Here is a 21502-nt window from a genome sequence, read left to right as displayed (position 1 = left end):
TGTAACTTCCTATAATTGCTCCATGGTTTGACATGTTGCATAATAGGTTGGTGAATTTGAAGATTGTGGGCATGAAGCTAAATGTACACAGATGGTGGATTACCTATCCACTTTCGGATTTGAAGAAAATAGGTGTCCGATCAACGTTGGTCAAACCCAGCCACTTCAACAGAATTTCCAGATTTTGTGAACATAATTTCTATTTTCTTTGATATTTTTGACTAAATGGAGGATTTGAACCAATTTTGACCTCCTTTAATGTAACTGATAAGATTTCATTAGGATATTGGGGAAGATGAATAGTTTCTTTTTGTTATGGAAATTTGTGATTAATAGCTCAAAGGGAGAACTAGATTGTTAGTTTTTCTTATTTATGAGAAACTTGGAACAACCTATGTGTGACTTTTGATTTTCAAATTTAAATTCAGAGCTACAGCATTGAGTTCAGCCTATGTTTTCAGATCCAATAATCTTCTTCACTTGAGTTAGCTTACAGTGTGCTTGCGAAGTGTGGAAGGGCCCCCACTACGGAGCTGGTACACTCCTTATTTAGTTTTCTTTCTAAATTGCATTGATAAATCTAATATTTGGAGTTTTCTATTTCATTTATGTGTTGCAAGTTTATGCCATTAAAAGTTGTTAATTGAAAGAGTAAAAGGACTCAACCAATATCCATCTTAAGGATTAATAAACATGCTTGTTATCTCATGATTTTGATTTTAGAGTTAATTCATAATTCATGATTTGGAATGCAAAATTCAATTAGTAAGTGGCTAAATGAATCTTGTAAAATAATCACTTACTATTTGATTTCTAGAGCTACTCATCTTGAATATTGCTTTGAATAGCAAATTCTTAGAAATTGTTTTGAAAGGGACTCTATAGAAAAAAATTCTTGTAAAGAAATTGTAGAACGCCTAACAAAGGAATTAATACTTTGTTTTTGTTACCTAGGCAATTAGAATTTCATTAGATTTGTTTTCATCTAAATTGACGCTTAAGTGCTTGAAAAGGCAAGGAAGGACCTCTTGTAAGACAGCATTGTTAATTTCATTTCATTGGGCTATCATTAGAACCCTAGATCCTTCTATATCTATATACATTAGATGAGTGCCTCTAAGTGTACTTTCTTGGGTTGATAAAGGAATTAGAGCTTAACTTACATTAGTAAGTAAAGTCCAAACAACAATCCTCATACACCATATAGGACATGTGAACAAGTATGCAGCATCAACAACATAAGATTTTTTATATAGATCTGTTGTAAACTCATCCTCTTGAACTCATCAAGGTCAACTTGCTCTTTCCCCTTGTAGGAAGAGCCTCAATCCATGTTCATCAAAGACATATCATTTGTAGCATAGCAACATATCCTTTCATGCCTCAATGAACATAAGTGAGAACCAAGCATATCACGATATGGCAAAGTATCATCATTCCTCACCATCATCAATATGTGACTAAATATACCATGTCTCTAAGTATCATTTAGTAAATGTAGCAGTAATATATTAATAACCATGTCTTCATGAAAACCTGTAGTAACATCATTTTATTGGCCCATTTTCTTCATGCAAGAAGAACTATCACACCAATACCACTTCATCAACATGCAACTTAAGTAATCATCCATAAGATCCTTATATGTAATTCACCCATCAATGATATCCCATGACATAGATATAGTAGTATGTATCTAGCTTCTCATCAATGAGAAAAGTCATTAATAGCAAACCATGAGCTCACCATCATTTATCAAACTTTGTTAGTAACCCATCTCCTTGATACCATCAAGAGCAACAATCCTCAAACAATATACCATGTGCAACATATCATGTGAGAACCAAGCACTATAGAAATCAACATCCATAATTGTACCATATGCATCTTTGAAGGCATAATGGAAACAACATAAAAGTAATGAGTAACACTCATCATCATCAAATAATGAGGTTGTATAATCAAGCTCTATTTATCTCCTTGAACTTATGAAGATCAACATGTAAGCAACATAACATATGTACCATATGCATCATCAAAAGAATCTTCTATCATCATAAATCTAATCAGTAGCATCATAACAACTATGTGGCTCAAGTCATGATCATAGGAAACCCATGAAAGAAGCATAGCATGACGCAACATATAGTCATCATTCAAAAACTTTAGCAACATGAGTATCTTTAGTAGCATCATTAATATAAGCATCATTATGTAACAAGATATTCTCAAGCAATCATAATGCCAACAATGCACTATTAGAAGCAAATGGTCCCCCTGAACTTGTGCTAACTATTCACTATCAAGTCTAATCATATCAACTCATCCATCAGTAAGGTCATCAAAGGAACTTCATCAATCAGTAAATCCATGTCATATTGCCACAACTTATAAACCATTATAAGCCGATACCATTTCTAAGTAGAATCCATTCATTGTAACCAACTAAAGTCAGAACAAGAATGCCAAATAATAACTAACTAAAGCATATTAGAACTTCTCCCTCAGACAGTCCTATAGTTTATTCATCATAGAAAAACATGCGTGATTGTCCTTCAGAGGATCCACATATAAAAAGTAATCGTGAATGTTATAGCTCCAAATCTCACTCTTATGGTTTGTGATGTTGTCCTCATGGCCTAGGGCAACCCCTCCTTCCAGACCTGGTCCTAAAATTTAAAAAAACAGTGTTTTATCCCTTATACGTGACATTTCCCTGAGTTAAACGCGTGTATACGCAGGTCTGTGTATACCCAACCCGCGTGTATGTATTAAAACACTTAAAAAAATATAAAATTCCTTATTTTCGGGCGGAGATCACGGGTTTTACCTGCTGATCACCTGTTAGTGCCCGTGGCCCAACTGTTCCCAACCAACTCCCAACTAAAAAACTACTTTGGGAGAGGTATAAAAAGACCTCAAAGGGAAGGCCAAAAGGAGAGAAGAGAGAGAAAGGTTATTATGCTGAGATTTTTCCCTTGACCAGGTCTGAAGTCCCTTGTGCCTTCTGCACTTCCCCCATTTTGTACAGGAAACCTTTGTTTCCTTGTGTGTTGATGTTCATCCACCATTTATGACATCATGGAGAGAGTCATGGAAGGAGTTTGTTAGAGGCTTGAGGCTGGAACGGATCCGGAAGGAAGCTTTGCTTGGAGCCTGTTGAAGGTGACTCAGGTGAAAATATTCCTTTTTTATGTACTTTATTTGTCTATAATAAAAGAAACACATGTCTTGGTTCCCGAAATGAATCTTCTTTATGTTAATGATATTCATGTTTAGAATTCATATGTAAATGGTTGTTTGGATTTCATAACTAACTACCTTTCTTTATAACATGAAGATGGTTTCTTTATAAGTTTTTGTCCATATACTGTTGTGTTCTTTGAATTGGTTGTTTTGCAGGACAAAAGAGAAGAAGGGAACTCCAAGAAGGGTTTGGACCCTAAGGGCCTTCTCAAACGTAGGACCAAAGGTACGTACCCTTATCATAGAATTTGCTTATAATAGCATAATGGCTGTGTGAATGCATGTTTCTTTGAATAGACAACTTTCAGTCTGCTAGGGTTTCAACCCAAAAAGCCCTAGGGGAGCAATTCCCTCCAACAAAATTGGCGACTCCGCTGGGGACAACATTCTTGTTGTTCCTTGTTTGGGTGTTTTTCGAGCCAATCAGGGCTCAGCTGCCTTGTCTGCTTGCTGTTACTGTCTGGTCTGTTCTTGAACTTTAAGCTTTGCCAGTTTCTTCAGTTTGTTTTTTATTTTTTTATTTTTTTTTCTTGAAGCTTTTCATATACGTTGTTTTTCTTAGTTACAGAGGCGTATGTATGCATGTTTCTTTAAGTGAACCCGTGTATACGCAGGTTTCCTTAGTTACAGTAGCGTATACACGCATTCTGTACATAAGTACAGTCGCGTATATCTTTCAATTTTCAAGATTTGTAAATCTTTTTGTCTCTGAAGGTTTGTCTGGTAGTTTGAGTCAGTCTGAAACAGTCATTTTCCAGTATCAGTTTTTGTTTTTACAGCGAGCATCTTGTTCCAAATTCTCTCTGATTATAAGGAGTATTGGTCTTGTTTTTTTGTTGATTGCAAGCATCATCGTTTTTTGCTAAAGCACGCAAGATTTCTTGCTAGGAATCTTGGCTGCTCTGACTCATCAGGGTAGGAAGATTGATCACAATCTTTGTGTTAATCTTACTTTTGGTGACTTTTTTTTTGCTTGACAAAATCGCTTTTTGTGACCATCCACTTCTTTGTTTCATGAAAGTTGTTGTTTGACACTTTCTTGGAATTGGTCTTTTTGATCTTTTTGGTTTTCATTGCCAAAGCTTTCATTGCTGCTTTTGATTGTTAAGAGCGATTTTAAACACATTTATTTTTGTTGAGTTTTCATCCATTGAGTGGTGTCGATTCGCAAAAGTGTTTGATTTCCTATTCTTCAATCACAAGTTTCAGTGTTGTTGAGAGCATTTTTTGAAAAGACTCTTTTTGTTGTTGCTTTTGAAGAAAATCTTTGTGAAAATCTTAGTTTTGCTTTCTTGAACTTGGTTTTCATTTGGTTTCCTTTTAGTAAGTGAAAGTGCTTTTTAGTGTTTAGACGAAATGAATGGTAGCATCTCATATTCCATCTAGACATTGTAAGTGGCAAGATAAAGATTGATATGCAAGCAACTTTCATTTTTTGTTTTTAGAGTAGTTTTAAATCTTGCATCCGCATATATTTGTTGCATTAGGATAGATTTGCATCCCCTTTTAGGCATGCATAGTTTGTTAGCTTTTGTGAGTGTGAAGCGTGAATTAACGAAAAGAAAAGGAAAATTTATTTTATTAGAAGTTCCTCTGAACCCTATAGAAATTGCTCTTCATCGAAAAACAAAAAAGTGCATGTGCATGTAGTTAAGTTTTTATTAATTTCTTTTGTGTCAAAAAATACCACTAGTTTCACTTCTGTTACCTTGTGACTTAAAGAACAGCCTAATTTAAAATCAAGCGCTAACTAAAATTCACTAGAACTTTTTTGTTTTAGTCAGTTACACCAACAAGTTTAGGATTTTAGGGCCTTGGATTAGGCGAGTGGAGAGTTAACTCTCCAAGGCCATATAAACGTCAAACGTAGGAGTCTGAATAATGAGAGAAAATCCAATAGCGTTAGGAAGACCAGGAAAGCTCCGGATCTGGGAGTTAAGCACGAGGGTCTGCGAAGACAGGGAAGAGAGATACCCCCTCTCCTACTTGTCTGAACTTACCTTACGACTGTTCTGCCTGGCTTCTGTGACGAGTTGGTATCCATAGTTGCTACTCCTAGCAATCTACACAGGTGGCTGCGGAGGGGAATCCCGTGGCACCTGAGGTCGACGTTGCATCACTCTCGACAGTACCATTGGAGGGCACCCTTGCGAAGCTTGGGGGCTTGCACCGGCGCAGGCTGTTGTTAGGAGGTCAGTGTAACTTCCTCTATTACCTTCGCTGATAGGACTGGGCCGTCATTATCCCAGACTATCTTCGGAAGGCCCCTTACTCCACTTTCTTGTATTTTGGTGTCCGGTCCTCATCACCCGGAGCGGAAATACTTGGAAGTTGTTTGACTGGCTGTATCTTTAGGGACTTTATAGTGAGTGCTCTTTGCTCCTTGTATATAGTTGGCTTTAGGTATTTTTGTCTAGTCACGTTTGGACTTTGTGTTCTGAGTGACTGGCTTACTGCTCCGCTGATCTTGAAAGGCTTTTGGTCACTCTTTCAGAAGCTGTGGAGTTGCCTCTTCAAGGGAAAAGGTTTTGATTGCCTATCTATATTCCTTGAAAAGTTATTTCTACATTCCTGTAAGGGAAGGGTCTTTGGAATAGTTAGATATGGCCAATATTCCTGTGGAAACCAACCAAGGTACCCTCCAAAAAGGGGATCCGTGTGCTTTTCCTTTCTTTGGAAACGTTGGTACTCCCTTGATGGCCACTTTGAATATTCCTGGGTTGAATGTTGGACTACCCATTTGGCTGTGGTCCACTCTGAATATTCCAAAAGCTCTTGAAGCTTCTCAGATGAATGCTTTATTTCAGGGGCATCACATGGGTGCTAATTGTTCATCTTCTTTCAAAGAGAAATCTGGGATTCCTTCTTCTCCTCCTTCTTGTAACAAGAAATCTAAAAAAGGGAGAAAAATGAAGTCAAAGAAGAAGAATAATGCTATCCATTCATCTTCAACCTCTGCGAGTCATGTTGGAGATGAGCCTTCAGCCACTGCAAGTCATGCTGGGGGCACAAGTCTAGTCACTGCGAGTCACACTAACAATTCATCCTCAACCTCTGCGAGTCATGTTGAAGATGAGCCTTCAGCCACTGCAAGTCATGCTGGGGGCACAAGTCTAGTCATTGCAAGTCACATTAACACTTCATCCTCAACCTCTGCCAGTCATGTTGGAGATGAGTCTTCAGCCTCTGCAAGTCATGCTGGGGGCACGAGCCTAGTCATTGCGAGTCATACTAGCAAAGAGTCGCCGACCTCTGCAAGTCATGTTCAAGACTCTCCGCAAAGCACTGCTAGTCATGTCGGCGGAATGGAGGTTGATAAGAAACCTGGACGTAGAAGTTTTAAACCTAAGTTCCCTTGTAAGATATGCAAGAGAGACCATCTTACTCATTTATGCCCTGGTATTCCAGAGGTTCAAAGGATATGGTCCGAGTCTCAAAGTACTTCTACTCCTAGATCTGATATGGTTTCTCATCAATCCCATCAACCATTGGTTGATAATGTGGTAGAACCAGTGCAATCGCTAGCCGATTACACTCCTTTTTTGGGGGGTGATGGGCCTAACAAAAGAGTCTGTTTGATCTCTAGTACAGAGTTTTCTGGTATAGGGGGCATTCCGGTTTCTTCAAATGTTCCCCCTCCAAGTTCTAAGAGTGTTTCCTTTGATTGGGACAATCTTGTTGAGCCTTGTCTTCCTTCCGCTGCACCTTTCCAAATAAAGGTCAAAGTTAATTCCACAAATGTCTATCGATGTATGGTGGATGAAGGATCCTCTACAAGTATTATATCCTCTTCGACTTGGAAATCTTTGGGTTCCCCAAAGTTGTTGACAGCTCAAAGTCAGTTGTTAGCCTATGATAGAAGACCTGGTGAATCTATGGGTGTTCTTCCTCAATTTCCTATCACTTTAGGTGGGAAGACTGTCTTAATCGATATGATGGTGGTTGATAGCCCTTTAGACTTTAATATGCTACTTGGGCATGATTATGTCTATGCTATGAATGCTGTGGTGTCTTCACTCTTTCGAGTAATGTGCTTTCCTCATAATGGGAATATTGTCACTATTGATCAGCTTGCATATGATAATCACCACCCTAATTCGACTTTACTGCAGAATGCCCCTTGGTTTGTTCCAAGTGTTCAAGTAGACTCTACCTCGCCATGGGTGAATTATGTGGCATTGAATCCTCAATGTTCAATCGCTTCTAAGAAGGATCCTTTGACCTATTATTCTCCTTCTTGGGACTTGGTCCCGGCAGTTGACCGAGAGATTATTCCTATAGGGACATGGGACCCCTTAATTCCCTCTTTTGATCCTTGTAGTTCTCATGATTTCTCAGAACTTGTTTTGCCTTCACAGGAGGAACTCTTTGAAGCCATGAGTTTTGACTACCAAAGGAGTCCTTGGCCTGAGCCCTGCAAGGGGTTTGTTCAACAGAACTATTGTGCGTAAGCTGCAAGGCTACGTGGTTCCCTGTACCATATTGTATATATGAGGTACGCATTTTCAAGTTTTTGTATTCTATAACATAAGATCTTATATGAAGTTTATATGTGAGATGTATTAATTTCTTGTCTAGTGTTCCTATTTATGTATACATAACTTGGAAGATTTGTCCTTCGGAAGTTTATGGTTGGTTCGTTCTGACAGGTATTGGTCCTCGAAACTGGCATATAGGTTAGGTTTTTCTGCTTGCATTGTGCACTTATCAGTTTCCTTTCCCATTTGGCCTTAGGATCAACCCCACCAAGTTATGGTGCGGAACCTTCTCATTGCTTAGAAGTATCATGACTTGTGTGGTAGAGCCTACCTTATCATGGGTGCCCTAGTTAGTACCTTGTTGTCGCTTGGCACTCATGTAGATTTTTTGTCCTTAGGTTTGGGAGTCCTCTGTAGTCCCGCCATGACTTATGCATTGAAGTCTCATTCCTCCTTGCTTCTTCGCTTCGTTCTGGCCTTATACCCTAGAGGCTTCCTTGTGTTGAGTTGTACTGCTGCATTGCATGTTGACCACTTGCACCTTTTGGCCTAGAGCCGGCTTCACTTGGACTCGTGTTTGAAGCCAACTTTTGACCATGATGTCTGCAAAATCAACCTTGCATACCTTTGACTTCTGCAACTTGACACACCTTAACCCGTGGAAGGAACACACCTTTGAGTGTCACTGACCAGTTTTCGCCTCCCTGCATTGAGCATAGGAACGTTCCTTTCCCAGGAACTAGATCATCTATTTCACCGACACTCGTTCTTTCCACTGTACCATAGCATTCTTTTATTCTTTTTCCAGCTTAACAGAAAAAGACAAAAAAATAAAATATTCCAAAAAGAGCGGGAACGGGACAGTATTTCCATTTATTGTTGGCAGCTAGAGTCAGTCGTGTCGCCCTTGAACAAAGCACTCAAAACAAAGTCTCCTCCGTATGGGTGGGATTTAGTTTGACTTAGGTACGCCATAACCTTGTTATTGAGTCAGTTCTCCCCCGATTGGTTATCTCTTCCAATCATATGGAGGGTTCGTTCATGCCTTCTGCATGGCGAACTTATACAGAGTCATCATATGCTGCCACATAGTCACATTGAATCGTGCTTTTGTTCAAGGGAAGTTAGCTTGAGTCGGTCTCTCTGCGGTGTCTCTTGACTCATTTTTCAGTCGGCCATCCCTGGTTGTCAGTGTCATGTCTATCATCACATCAGCTATATTGGTCCTATACTCGTGCCGGTTTGAGAAGGTCCCCATTGACTTCTTGCTGGCGGGTCTTGTCCTTATCGAAGACGACACCTCGCTCTGAGGACAGGCCTAGAGCTGCACCCTGGCCCTATTTTCATTATTGATAGGTGACCTTGTGCTCAACATCGATCAGTATCATGGGTCTTTGACTGAGTGGTTTCCCTTGTGTTCGACATCAGCTTACATTATCACACATTGGGATTCGTGCAGTACCTTGGTTTCCTTTTGACCCTATTGGTGGATACCTCGCCTCTGTGTCAGCTCTCATTATTGGTTGGTTCAGAGGGTTTCTATCGTGCGCTAGCCACATCTTATGTACGCTGGAAACGTACTTCAGTTCGGTTACTACATCTTTTTCGTCTGATTCCTTCCACATTATTGGCCTACGGGTTACACTCGTGCTAGATTGATGAAGGATGCCTTAATGCCTTCCTTCTAGCGGATCTTTCCCTATCGACTCCGACTCATTGCTCTGGGGCAAAGATCTAGAGTCCATTTGGCAGTACCTTGGGGTTTGCAGTCATTAGTGGCAGATCCTTCGCTATCGACAGTGGGAAACCACCATTGTCTCCTGATCGATAGATTCTTACAGGTGTTTGACTCCAGCTCATTTATTCACACTTGTTAGATTGTACTGGGTACCTTGATGCTCATTATCATTATCGGTGAGTAGTCTCGCGTTTGTTAACGGTATACATCAATGACCGGTAATCAAACGATTTCTCACATGGTCAACTTCAGATCATTTATTCCCATGGTGTAGAAATGTACCACGGCGGTCGGTGAAGACCTCAGGTTGTATCAGCATTCATTGGTTCACTTGACAGTTGCTCCTGTTACTGCTAGTTTATACCACTCCACTTTATATGTTGCAGTCAGTCATGGCGACATTCTATATGCTGGCACCTGAGTTTGCAGTGTAGTACCATCCTATTCCATCATGTCTAGTTGGTACCTTTTGGGATCAGTCTTTGATATCAGTGATCTGTTGCATCTTTCAGCATCATTGACAGTCTTATATGTGATATTCAGACATGTACTTGTTCATCATGATCAGATGATCCATTATGTATCTTTCAGTCATTTATACTTGTATACTTAGTGGATCCGCTTGTACTTGATATGCGGACATGCTTTACTTTTTCTGAGCATGGGTATGCCCGCCTCAGACAGTGTTTCTTTCTGATCTCCTTTGGTGGCTTGGCAGGCTGAATTCTGGTGAAGTCCTCCTCAGTTTTTGACAGACTTCCTTTCCATGTACTCGCATAATATATTTCGGCCATCATGTACCCCTTCTGACCTCATATATTAGGGGGCATCTGTTATAGCTCCAAATCTCACTCTTATGGTTTGTGATGCTGTCCTCATGGCCTAGGGCAACCCCTCCTTCCAAACCTGGTCCTAAAATTTAAAAAAACAGTGTTTTATCCCTTATACGCGACATTGCCCTGAGTTAAATGCGTGTATACGCAGGTCTATGTATACCCAACCCACGTGTATGTATTAAAACACTTAAAAAAATATAAAATTCCTTATTTTGGGGCGTAGATCGCGGGTTTTACCTACTGATCACCTGTTAGTGCCCGTGGCCCAAATGTTCCCAACCAACTCCCAACTAAAAAACTACTTTGGGAGAGGTATAAAAAGACCTCAAAGGGAAGGCCAAAAGGAGAGAAGAGAGAGAAAGGTTATTATGCTGAGAGTTTTCCCTTGACCAGGTCTGAAGTCCCTTGTGCCTTCTGCACTTCCCCCATTTTGTATAGGAAACCTTTGTTTCCTTGTGTGTTGATGTTCATCCACCATTTATGACATCATGGAGAGAGTCATGGAAGGAGTTTGTTAGAGGCTTGAGGCTAGAACGGATCTGGAAGGAAGCTTTGCTTGGAGCCTGCTGAAGGTGACTCAGGTGAAAATATTCCTTTTTTATGTACTTTATTTGTCTATAATAAAAGAAACACATGTCTTGGTTCCCGAAATGAATCTTCTTTATGTTAATGATATTCATGTTTAGAATTCATATGTAAATGGTTGTTTGGATTTCATAACTAACTACCTTTCTTTATAACATGAAGATGGTTTCTTTATAAGTTTTTGTCCATATACCGTTGTGTTCTTTGAATTGGTTGTTTTGCAGGACAGAAGAGAAGAAGGGAACTCCAAGAAGGGTTTGGACCCTAAGGGCCTTCTCAAACGTAGGACCAAAGGTACGTACCCCTATCATAGAATTTGCTTATAATAGCATAATGGCTGTGTGAATGCATGTTTCTTTGAATAGACAACTTTCAGTCTGCTAGGGTTTCAACCCAAAAAGCCCTAGGGGAGCAATTCCCTCCAACAGTGAATATTAAAACAACCATGGGAATAATCATCAACATATGTATTTCTCCCTCTTAGATCATACATCATTGGTCCTGAGGACCCGATAATCATCTTCTACTCGTCATGAAGTCATGTACCTCACATCACTTCTGCAATCACTATGAGAATTATTCTTTTAAGAATAATGTATTGTGGTAGAGATCATATTCTTTTACTATGAGTCTGAATCATCCTCATTTCTATGAGAATTCAATTCTTTAAACAAGTATAACTTTTCTAGATTTGTGTATCCTCTTTCTATGACCTCTCCAGTTTCTTCATCCATAACCTTACACTTGGTTGATGTAAACACAATTATATTTCCTTTATCTGCTATTTGACCTACACTTAGAATATTCTGCTTTAGCCCTTGAACTAATAAAGTATTAGTTGCTCCTCTATGTTTATTAATTCAGGCTCTATCTTTTCCCAAAAAATTTGTTGGAGCATTATTTCCAAGAATAAACTTACCATATTGATTTTTCTTGAGAGATTCAATCTTATTGTTATCTTCAGACATTTGATGAGAGAATTTGTTGCCTATGTACCATTCATCTTATTATTCAAGAGAGCAGAGAGTAAAGCCACACCTTATATGTTCTTCTTCTTTTTGCTTATTATGAGAAATGTTGGTGGATCTATCCTTTTCAGGTCTTCTAACATCAATATTCTTATCTAATTGCTTGCCATGTTGTCTAAGGTGATCCATTGATTTGTTCCTGAATTCTTTTGCTACATGCCCACACTTGTTATAAGCATGACATCTTATATGAGCAGAGGAATCATAATATTTCTATTTCATATCCCTTCTATTGCAATCAATAGCTCTGTGACCAAATATATTGCAAGCAAAACAATATTCCTTAAAGGAGCTTGAGTACCTGGAAGCTGATGATATTTCTTCGAAGTGGTTATTTACTTGTGATTGAAATAGTCTCCTTTTTTAAATTGGTTGCAACGTGTCCATAATTATGACATATAAAACGTTGAACATTATTGATCAGAGGAGAGAATCAATTAACATTTCTATAGTTAGTAATAAATGATTTTCTTTGAAGATTCACTTTCCTTGGTTGTTGATCAGGTTGATTTCTTATCTCTTTGTTGAGCATCTTAGGTTTTGCATTGTTACCTTTTAAATTCCTTGCATCAACTTGTGAACTAGATTCTCCTTCAACAATTTCATGAAAACCAAGACTAGATTTGATGGCGGGAGACCTTTGACTACTAAGAATATTATCCAAAATCTCAGTACTATCTTCAAATATCAAATGACTTATCTTTTTCTTCTAATTTACCTTTTAGAATGTTTAACTCAACCTCCATTCTTTGATATTGATTTTCCTTTTCTAGATATTGCTTCTTCATATCTTCTTCAACCCTTCTTCCTTCTTCCACTTGCTCCTTTAATTTGAGAATCTCTTCTTTCAGGCCATTTTCTTGTTCTTCAAATGCTTGAAGAAATTCTTCATTTCGCTTATCTGATTTTTCAAGATCTTATCTTGGAGAGATGATCTCAACTTCAAGGCCTTCACAATATTGTTTAGATTCCACAGCAACATTTACCGATTTCATATTATTCTTGTTATCATATGTCTGCAACTTATCTTTAATATTAACAATCCTTTTCAAAGAAAGATCATGTTTTGTTCTAAGATCAAAATTTTCTTATAACATGTCTTCTTCTGAATCAGCAGCGCCATCTTGCAAACTTTTATTGTAGATTCAAACTGCACATTGTGATATGCTAAAACAATTGACTTGAATCTACTCTACTCATTAGCAGAAACAAAATTGATCGATGAAATCACAAAGCAGAAAAAGGAAGATTTCAATCACACATAACACAATCATTTTCTAGGGAAAGCCTCAGCTAAAACCCCCTGATATTTGTAGATTGCATTAACCAGAAGATATGAGAAGAAAATACAATGCTTTTTCAATCCAAACAATCTTTGCACAAGTACAAACTATCTCACTGCTTCACAAACTGGCTCAAGCCAATACTTAGCCAAATTTGTTGCCTACCAAGCCCCTACTTCCTTGCATTGTTACCTTGTGGATTAGCCCATATTTAATTGGGAAATTCCTCACTCATAACTGTGCAATCCATCCATAGGCCTTCTTCTGATTACATGCACCATCGGTTTAATTTAGATGATTTTACAATTGATAGTACATTGTCCCTGAACACTAATCTCAATTAGGTTTTCCTCTAAACTAACATGCATGAGATATTTTTTATTGAACTATCAATTATCTGATTGATCACTACATGTGAATTAAATCCAATTTAATTGACCTGACCACTCACTACTTCCTCCAATAGTTAGAACTCGTCTAACTTAATTAAATAATTACAACTCAATAAGAACTCAACTTGGGTACCTAAAATTTAGGGATCACTCTACATGACACTAGATAGACTTCTAACTTGAATCTAATGAGCCAACTAAATCAAGTTAACTTAGTTAATTGTTACAAGTTGCTATGAGAATAGAATTACAATTTAATTTCTAATTTAATTCAAGGACAAATTAAATTAGGATTTTTCTTGATGTTATTTTTAACATTTCTTGTTGCTATTTTCAAAACTCCCTCTCAAAAAGAAATTAATTCAACTTCTATCTTGATCCGGTACCTTTGGAATGTTTTTCATGTAACACTTGTCACTGTTGATGTTGTTACTGCAACATATGCAACCAAAAAGCATCGAAACAAAATATTGAATCAATTGTGTCTACAACTATCTACTGGTAAAATTGTGTTGTTGATGGCTATGTTACTGAGCCTCTTGCTCTACTATCAAAACTGCTCTACACTCCTTAGTATTTTACTGACACTGATCCTCCTACTATAGAACACTGTGGGCCCCCGTAGCAAGGTAATGATCCATGAGACAAAAAACACCTTAATGGATCCTGCCCAATTTCTGAACCCTTGGGACTATTGCTTCACATCGCCCCACCTCTAACCTAGAGGTATGGCTGCATGTGATCCATCTGTTCACTTGGCTTGAAAATTCCCCCTACTAGAGGTCTCTTCTTTAGTGGATGTCTCGACTTTGTCTCCTCTCAGCTTCTCTAATCGTGGTTTCTCCACAACTTCCCGAGGCTTCTTCTGAGGCTGCATGTTGAGAGGTCTAACATGTTCCCTCTCAACCACCAAATATCTAGTCTCTACCTTTCTCCTCAAGGCTTTGCGTGCATAAGATAAATATGATCTACTCATATTCTTATTGTTACTACCATGTTGTTGCTTGTGCATTGTTGTTGCAACTACTGCAATAATGAGTCTGATCTCCCCAAATCCTGAAGTACCAGCTTCCATAGGGTTGCTCCCTATGAGTCTCGATCTCCCTATGGGAAATCTCTCTGCTCCCTCCTGGAAACTTGCATTGTCCTCCTGCACTGGAAACTGGACTGTAAATCTCTATGTTGGGAATCTACTACATGGAATTGCACCTGCGTACTACAATTAGGCAATTCGCATTGCTTGTGTCTACAAGGACAACTTCAAATTCTTCTCTTCTATCGTGTTTTAACCTATGATAGCATGTAGATATTTCTAGAAAACTATCTCTGATACCATGTAGAAATTTCTACAAATCTAGCTCTAATACCATGCATGTTTTTATTGTAGAGTCAAACTGCAGATTGTGATATGCTAAAACGATTGACTTGAATCTACTCTACTCATCAATGGAAACAAAACTTGATCGATGAAATCACGAAGCAGAAAGAGGAAGAATTTCAATCACACATAACACAATAATCTTATGGGGGAAGCTTTAGCTAATAACCCCTGCTCTTTGTATATTGCATTAACCAGAAGATCTAAGAAGAAAATACAATGTTTGTTCAATCCTAACAATCTTTGCACAAGTACAAACTATATCATTGCTTCACAAACTAGCTCAAGCCAATACTTAGCCAGATTTTCTACCTACCAAGCCCCTGCTTCCTTACGTTGTTCCCTAGGGAATTATACCATATTTAATTGGTAAATTCCTCACTCATAACTGCGTAATCCATCCATAGGCCTTCCTTTGATTTCATGCACCATCAATTTAATTTAGATGATTTTACAACTGATAGTACACTATCCCTGAACTCTAATCTCAACTAGGTCTTCCTTTGAACTGACATGCATGAGTTATTTTTGAGTGAATTATCAGTTATCTTATTGATCGTTGCATGTGAATTAAATCCAATTTAATTGACTTGACCAATCACTAGTTCCTCCAAGAGTTAGAACTAGTTTAACTGAATTAAATAATTAAAACTCAATAAGAACTCAACTTGGGCCCCTAAAATTTAGGGATCAATCTACATGACTCTAGATATACTTCCAACTCGAATTTATTGAGCCAACTAAGTCAACATAACTTAGTTAACTGTTACAAGTTGCTATGAGAATAGAATTACAATTTAATTTCTAATTTAATTCAATGACAAATTAAATTAGGATTTTTCTTGATGTTATTTTTAACATTTCTTGTTGCTATTTTCAACACATCTGACATAACAAAGTTTGTTTTGTTATCATGTTCATTTTTTGACACATTGTTAGGGATAGGATTACCTAGTATTTCCCCTTATGAGAAACCTTCCTTTGGGTTTTCTTCATGGATTTCTTGTAGCTTATCCCATACTTGCTTTGGAGTTGCATAATGCATAACCCTATTTAATTCTTAATCGGGTATGTTATTAATGATGTCATTTAATGCCTTACTGTTCTTCTGCAATTCCTTGTCTAATGGAGGAATTTTTGTGTAGCCATTGCATACTAAATACCAAACATCATGGTTCATTAGATTAGACTTCATATTTTCTTTCAATGGGTGATAATTGTCATTACTTATCATAGGTATGCCTTCATTGTCCATTGTTTCTGACTTTCCTTGTTCTTCTATTTCTAGGGCCAACATTTTTCAATATGTATTCTCTTTAGAGAGCTTACTTTCACTTTTACCGATGAGTGTTAGTTCAATTATTTGATTGTCATCATCACTATCATTATTGCATAGAAAATGAAATGGACCACAGTTAGAACAAAAACTCATACCTAATAATTCTTTGTTATTGTTTTCTTCATTCTTGGTCAATAGAAATCAAGGTGCTCCCAAACCTAAATATTTGCTGAGATCTGTAACTATTACTACATTTGATATATCACTGTCACATTTTTTGAATCCCTCCTTCGAGCTATCTTCTTCTTTCCCATCATCTTGATGGATCTCCTTCAAGCAATCAAGCTTCTGTTGAAGGACCTACTTTGATACCACTTGTTGGGAATCATAATTGTTGTTAGACCAAAACCTGTAGGTGTTAGTCAATGATCAAATCGCCATAGATAAGGATCCACGAGAAGCAGTTAGTCCATGTCGTGAAACACATGGGGAACATGTGTTTATCCAATGTCCCGCAATTTTTCCCAGTTGGGTTCCCCTATGAATAACTATGTACCTGTGGTGTTTTAATGGTTTCATGTCATTGCATGTGTTTCTAAATTGTGATTTTCATTCCACAAAATAGTAGAGGAAATTTTTAATCTATTGATTTCAGTTTGATTTAATTAGTAGTAGCAAATTTGTATTAATTTCTACATTTTACTTGTAACTTAAATATTTTTCTTTTTGAAAGCTTGTTCTCTCTTATGCCTTCTCTTATGCAGTTGTTTGTATATTTTTCATTGAAATGATAAATAGATATATATATTTACTTCTATTAAATATATATTTATGTGTGTGTTCATAGATGTTACTTTAGACAAATATTAGTTTGATCTGACTTCTTAGATTTACCTTTATACATATATGTTTGAACTCTTTCATTCTGAATAAACACTTATATATATATATATATATATATATATATATATATATCATCCATATTGGATCATTATATTGTTTGTCATCCATCTTGACGCAGTCAAAATGGAAAAAGTAGAGGAATCAACTCAAGGGACCATTTTTATCGATGGGACCCAGTTTGGAAAAACAAGGTCTGAAACCTTCGAGGATCATTTTGAGACATTAAACAGCACATTTTAGGCATAAAACTTTCTCGCTTTAACACCACGCCTTTTTCATGTTATTCTACACACAAATATGTTTCCAACAGCACAAGAAGTGCATCAATCAACCTTTGTATGCGAAATTTATGCCACTTAGAAGTTGATATTCCTGTTTTCACCACCATAATTCAAGTGGATGTTGTGTCAACCCTCATTATTCATGGAAAAGGGGCTATCCATGTGATTATGATGTAAAATAATTTAGAAGAGTCTATATTTAGGCCGATAGGCCTTTCTTTTGAATCAGTCAACATCTACACTTCTCATGTTTGTTTGACATCTATGCACATATTTTTAAGCCACCTTTCTGCTCTCCACTTCACATATGTGCACGCCAGAGTCTTTTATGCCAGAATTTCAGGAAAATGTTTTTGAATTTTTCATGGAGTTTATGGCACTGAACATGGAGGACACCAGAATGCTCACAAGAAAGACATATGTGCACGTTGGAGGGCCCGGGGTACTATAATCATGTCTTTGAAGTTTCAAATCCAATTCCATGTTTCACATCACTCCAATTCCACTGCCTGCTATGAATATGGATTCTTCTGCTACCATGGAGACTCTTCTAAGGCAATCTCAAAGACTTAAGAGACACATTGATCTTGTGCAGACACTCCATGAAAGGCAAATGAAGGAACTCCATGCATGATACATCCTTCCATCTGATCTAAGGCCAATTCATCCTTCCAATTGGTAGCACCAATTATTTTTACCGGTTCTGATAACTTAGAGCCACTGACACCATAGTGATAGAGGCGATGAAGCCGTTAGTTTGACTGATCGCACTTCCATTGAGGTTTGGATGTGGCTAGTCAGCTCAAGCTAGGCCTTGGTGTTACTGGTTTTAACCAAGTCTGAAAGTCCTAAGGGGCAGGGTCTACGTTTATTGTTTTAAAAGGTACACCCTGGTCTTACAGTCCTATGTTAGGTTCTGAAAGGATGTAAGGTCCTGCCCTACTTTGGAAGGGAAAAGTATTATCTTAACTCTAACAATGTCCTGAAAGATTGACCTAGATATTGTCTTGATCCTCCAAAAGTTGAGGAATCGGTAACGGTCTATAAAACATTCAGGGTATTAAATTTGGTTAAATTTAAACCACTTTTTCTAAATAGATTTGTTTCTTCATTCTTTGTGACAGTTCATTTACTTGGGCAAATGGAACCATTTGTTTCAATCCACTATCGATTCCAGAGCAATAGGATTTTGCACTGCAACTTCATTGCTTTCCATGGGGATTAGATTTTTTCATTGAGGTTATTTGAACTGTGATCTTGATGTTGTTCCCTTTTTAAATAGACAACTTTGGTTGAGTTTGTTTCTTGCTGAACAAGCCTTTTTTATGTTACAATGTTTGTAAAGGCTAAACTGTTAAATTTGGGGTTTTTCCAGTTTAAGAAGGGAATTACATAAGAAGTATGAGATTTTTTTTTTATATCTCAAAAATGAATTCTTTAATTGCCCAAATTTGAAAATGAATTCCCTTCCATGTCTTAGAACTATTACTTGGATATGTCTCTTTGATTGATATGACAACCTTCAATCTCAAAATGAATCATCTCATTTTTATATGTGGGTATGGATTGTTATATGGACATGGGAGTTCTTCTATTTTAAACTGAATTCATTTATAGTGTTATTTCATATTTATGCCCATGTCATGTTCCTACAATGGGAAATTCTTGTTTCTCATTTTTATTTTCTTTCAGTTATTAGAAATTTTTATTTTCTCTGGCTTGATACATGTTTCCAATTCTTGCAAAAAAGGCACTGTTTGGAGAAAATGAGTGGTGTTTTTTCACTCCTAGGGACAGGAAGTATCCAAATGGTTCTCGCCCCAACAAGGTTATTGGCTCAAGATAGTGGAAAGCCACAGGTGCAGATAAACCCATCACTGCTAAGGGTAGCAACAGGTGTGTTGGCATCAAGAAGGCTCTAGTTTTCTATGTCAGAAAAGCACCTAAAGGAAACAAGGCTAATTGGATTATGCATGAATATTTCCTTGTTGATGTCAATAGATCTACAAAGAAGAAGGGTAGCTTAAGGGTATGTGACTGTTCCTGTGGATTTTCATTTGTGTATATTCCTATGTGTCAATAGACATTGTAGGTGTTGTTTGGTTTAAAACACCTATCAGGTTGGATGACATTATGGCCTAGTCATGACAGGGCCTAGACCAGGTAGACTCTAGAGGATGAATCTATCTTGGAAAAATCAATTTGGGAAACAAGGTTTTTTTTTTCTATATTATAGAAATCAAGGGTTTTCTGATTTAATCCAGATGCTTTCAATAAGGAAAACTATAAATATCAAATATTACTTTTGTTCCTCACTCCAATTTAAAAATGAGGGCTTGTGATGGGTTTTAGGGAAGTAAATTTAGCTCAAAATCCTTTATTTTCTCTTTTGGGTTATCCATATTTCTGATGATGAAATTGCTTCTTGTTGCAGTTGGATGATTGGGTACTTTGTCTAATATACAATAAGAAGAGTAATGCAGAGAAGTTAGCTAAGGAGCAAGAGTGGTACTCGAAAGAAGCAATGGAACAATTCCACAAAGAAATTGATAAAAAGGTTCCAGGAACACTGCCCACTGGGAATACTATAATGAACTCGAACATTGAGCATTCAGAAAGAAATTCCCAAGATTCAATGAAATATGCCCGCTCTTTGAATTCTAGAATAATCTCTAACCATGATTCAAGAACTTCTGCCATTACTTCCATGAGCTACAACTCAAACCCCATTTTTGAGCAGAATTTGAACATTTCAAATGCCAGTAGTGCTCCAATGGACCTTCCAGAACTTGTCCCATTTTTCAACTCTCTGACTAATCACAAGAAAAATTATGATTCAACATATTTAATTCCTCCTATTATGCTCACTGATTCAAGTTGTTCCATGCAATCGTTGCATGATCTTAAATCCGATAAAAAAGAAGTGCAGAGAAGATGTAGGTTGGAAGAATTGATGTTGCAGCAACAACAACAGTAAGAGAATGCTGGTTTGAACCAATCAATGTCCACATTTAGCATCTAGAGTTTGAAAAACCCATTCCCACAGTTACCAAATACAGCCCCCTTCTAGCAATGATCCTTTCCAAGATTACTTAGCCAGCCTCACAAATCTAGGCTACGTACTGATGTCTTCTTATTAGAGGGATTGGAAGTCAATCCTAAGTTACAGGTCATCATACAAGAAAAGTAGAAATTAGTAGTTAGCATGTATAGATGTAGTAGAATTTGTTGAATCGAAGAAAAATTCATTCATTCTTTCTTTGACAAAGAAATTGAGTGTATGTGCAAGCCTCCTTTCTTTAATGAAATTCATGTAATATACTCTCCTGAGAATATTTTACTTTTGTTTTATATTTTAATTCACTAAAATTGTTTCACATCTCATAATTCACTTATATGATTTCATATTTTAGAGCCTAACACCATGGTCTCATGTAGCTTGATTACTATTTTTCCTCAGTGATAGCTGCTGAGTAAAATGGGTAGCAGGTGGCTCCATGCAAATGGGGTAGGTAGTCTCATGAATACCCTCTCTGAATGTTATTATAGTCATATTGACATGCAACAAAATTATCAATAAGGGATTTCACTTTGGATTTTTTAAGTAAGGTTGCAATTTAGAATATTAACTTGTATACAATTTGGCAGGAATGCTGAAGAGTGAATCAGTTTTATTTTGGGAAAAGAAAAACAATAAACAATTGGGCCATTTAGTAGTTGAAAACTAATGTCGATTCTGAAAGAAACCAATCACAACAGTCAGCTAAACAGATACAAACTAAAAGCCCACACAACAGATAGTTAAACAGATACAAAGGGAAATCCCAAGCCTTTAAACAAAGGTGGCTTCACTGAATTTGCGATGCTGAACTGCAGTGGAGGTGGAGGTGGTATGGGTGAAGTCGCAAGTGATGGTGGTGAAGTTGGAGGTGGTGTGGGTGGAAGTGGTAGTTGCAGGAAACCTTGTCTTATTAACTGAATAGCACTTCGCGGAGAAGCATGTGCTACTCCCTCTTTGTCACCCAATGGAGGTGAAATCAATGGACTATATTCAGGACCCTTTCTTCCTTCATTC

At 37.4% G+C, this 21502-nt stretch overlaps 1 pseudogene; it reads left to right on the top strand.

The window, feature by feature from the left end:
- The first annotated feature begins 19153 nt into the window (after window positions 1-19153).
- On the top strand, window positions 19154-20567 carry LOC149138091 (uncharacterized; annotated as a pseudogene).
- The last annotated feature ends 935 nt before the right edge of the window (window positions 20568-21502 follow it).

Source organism: Pinus tabuliformis, chromosome X, assembly GCF_031772625.1.
Source record: "Pinus tabuliformis cultivar Carrire ecotype Pingquan chromosome X, CPIR1, whole genome shotgun sequence".
Lineage (NCBI taxonomy): Eukaryota > Viridiplantae > Streptophyta > Pinopsida > Pinales > Pinaceae > Pinus > Pinus tabuliformis.
This window is presented reverse-complemented; position numbering and strand designations above follow the sequence as displayed.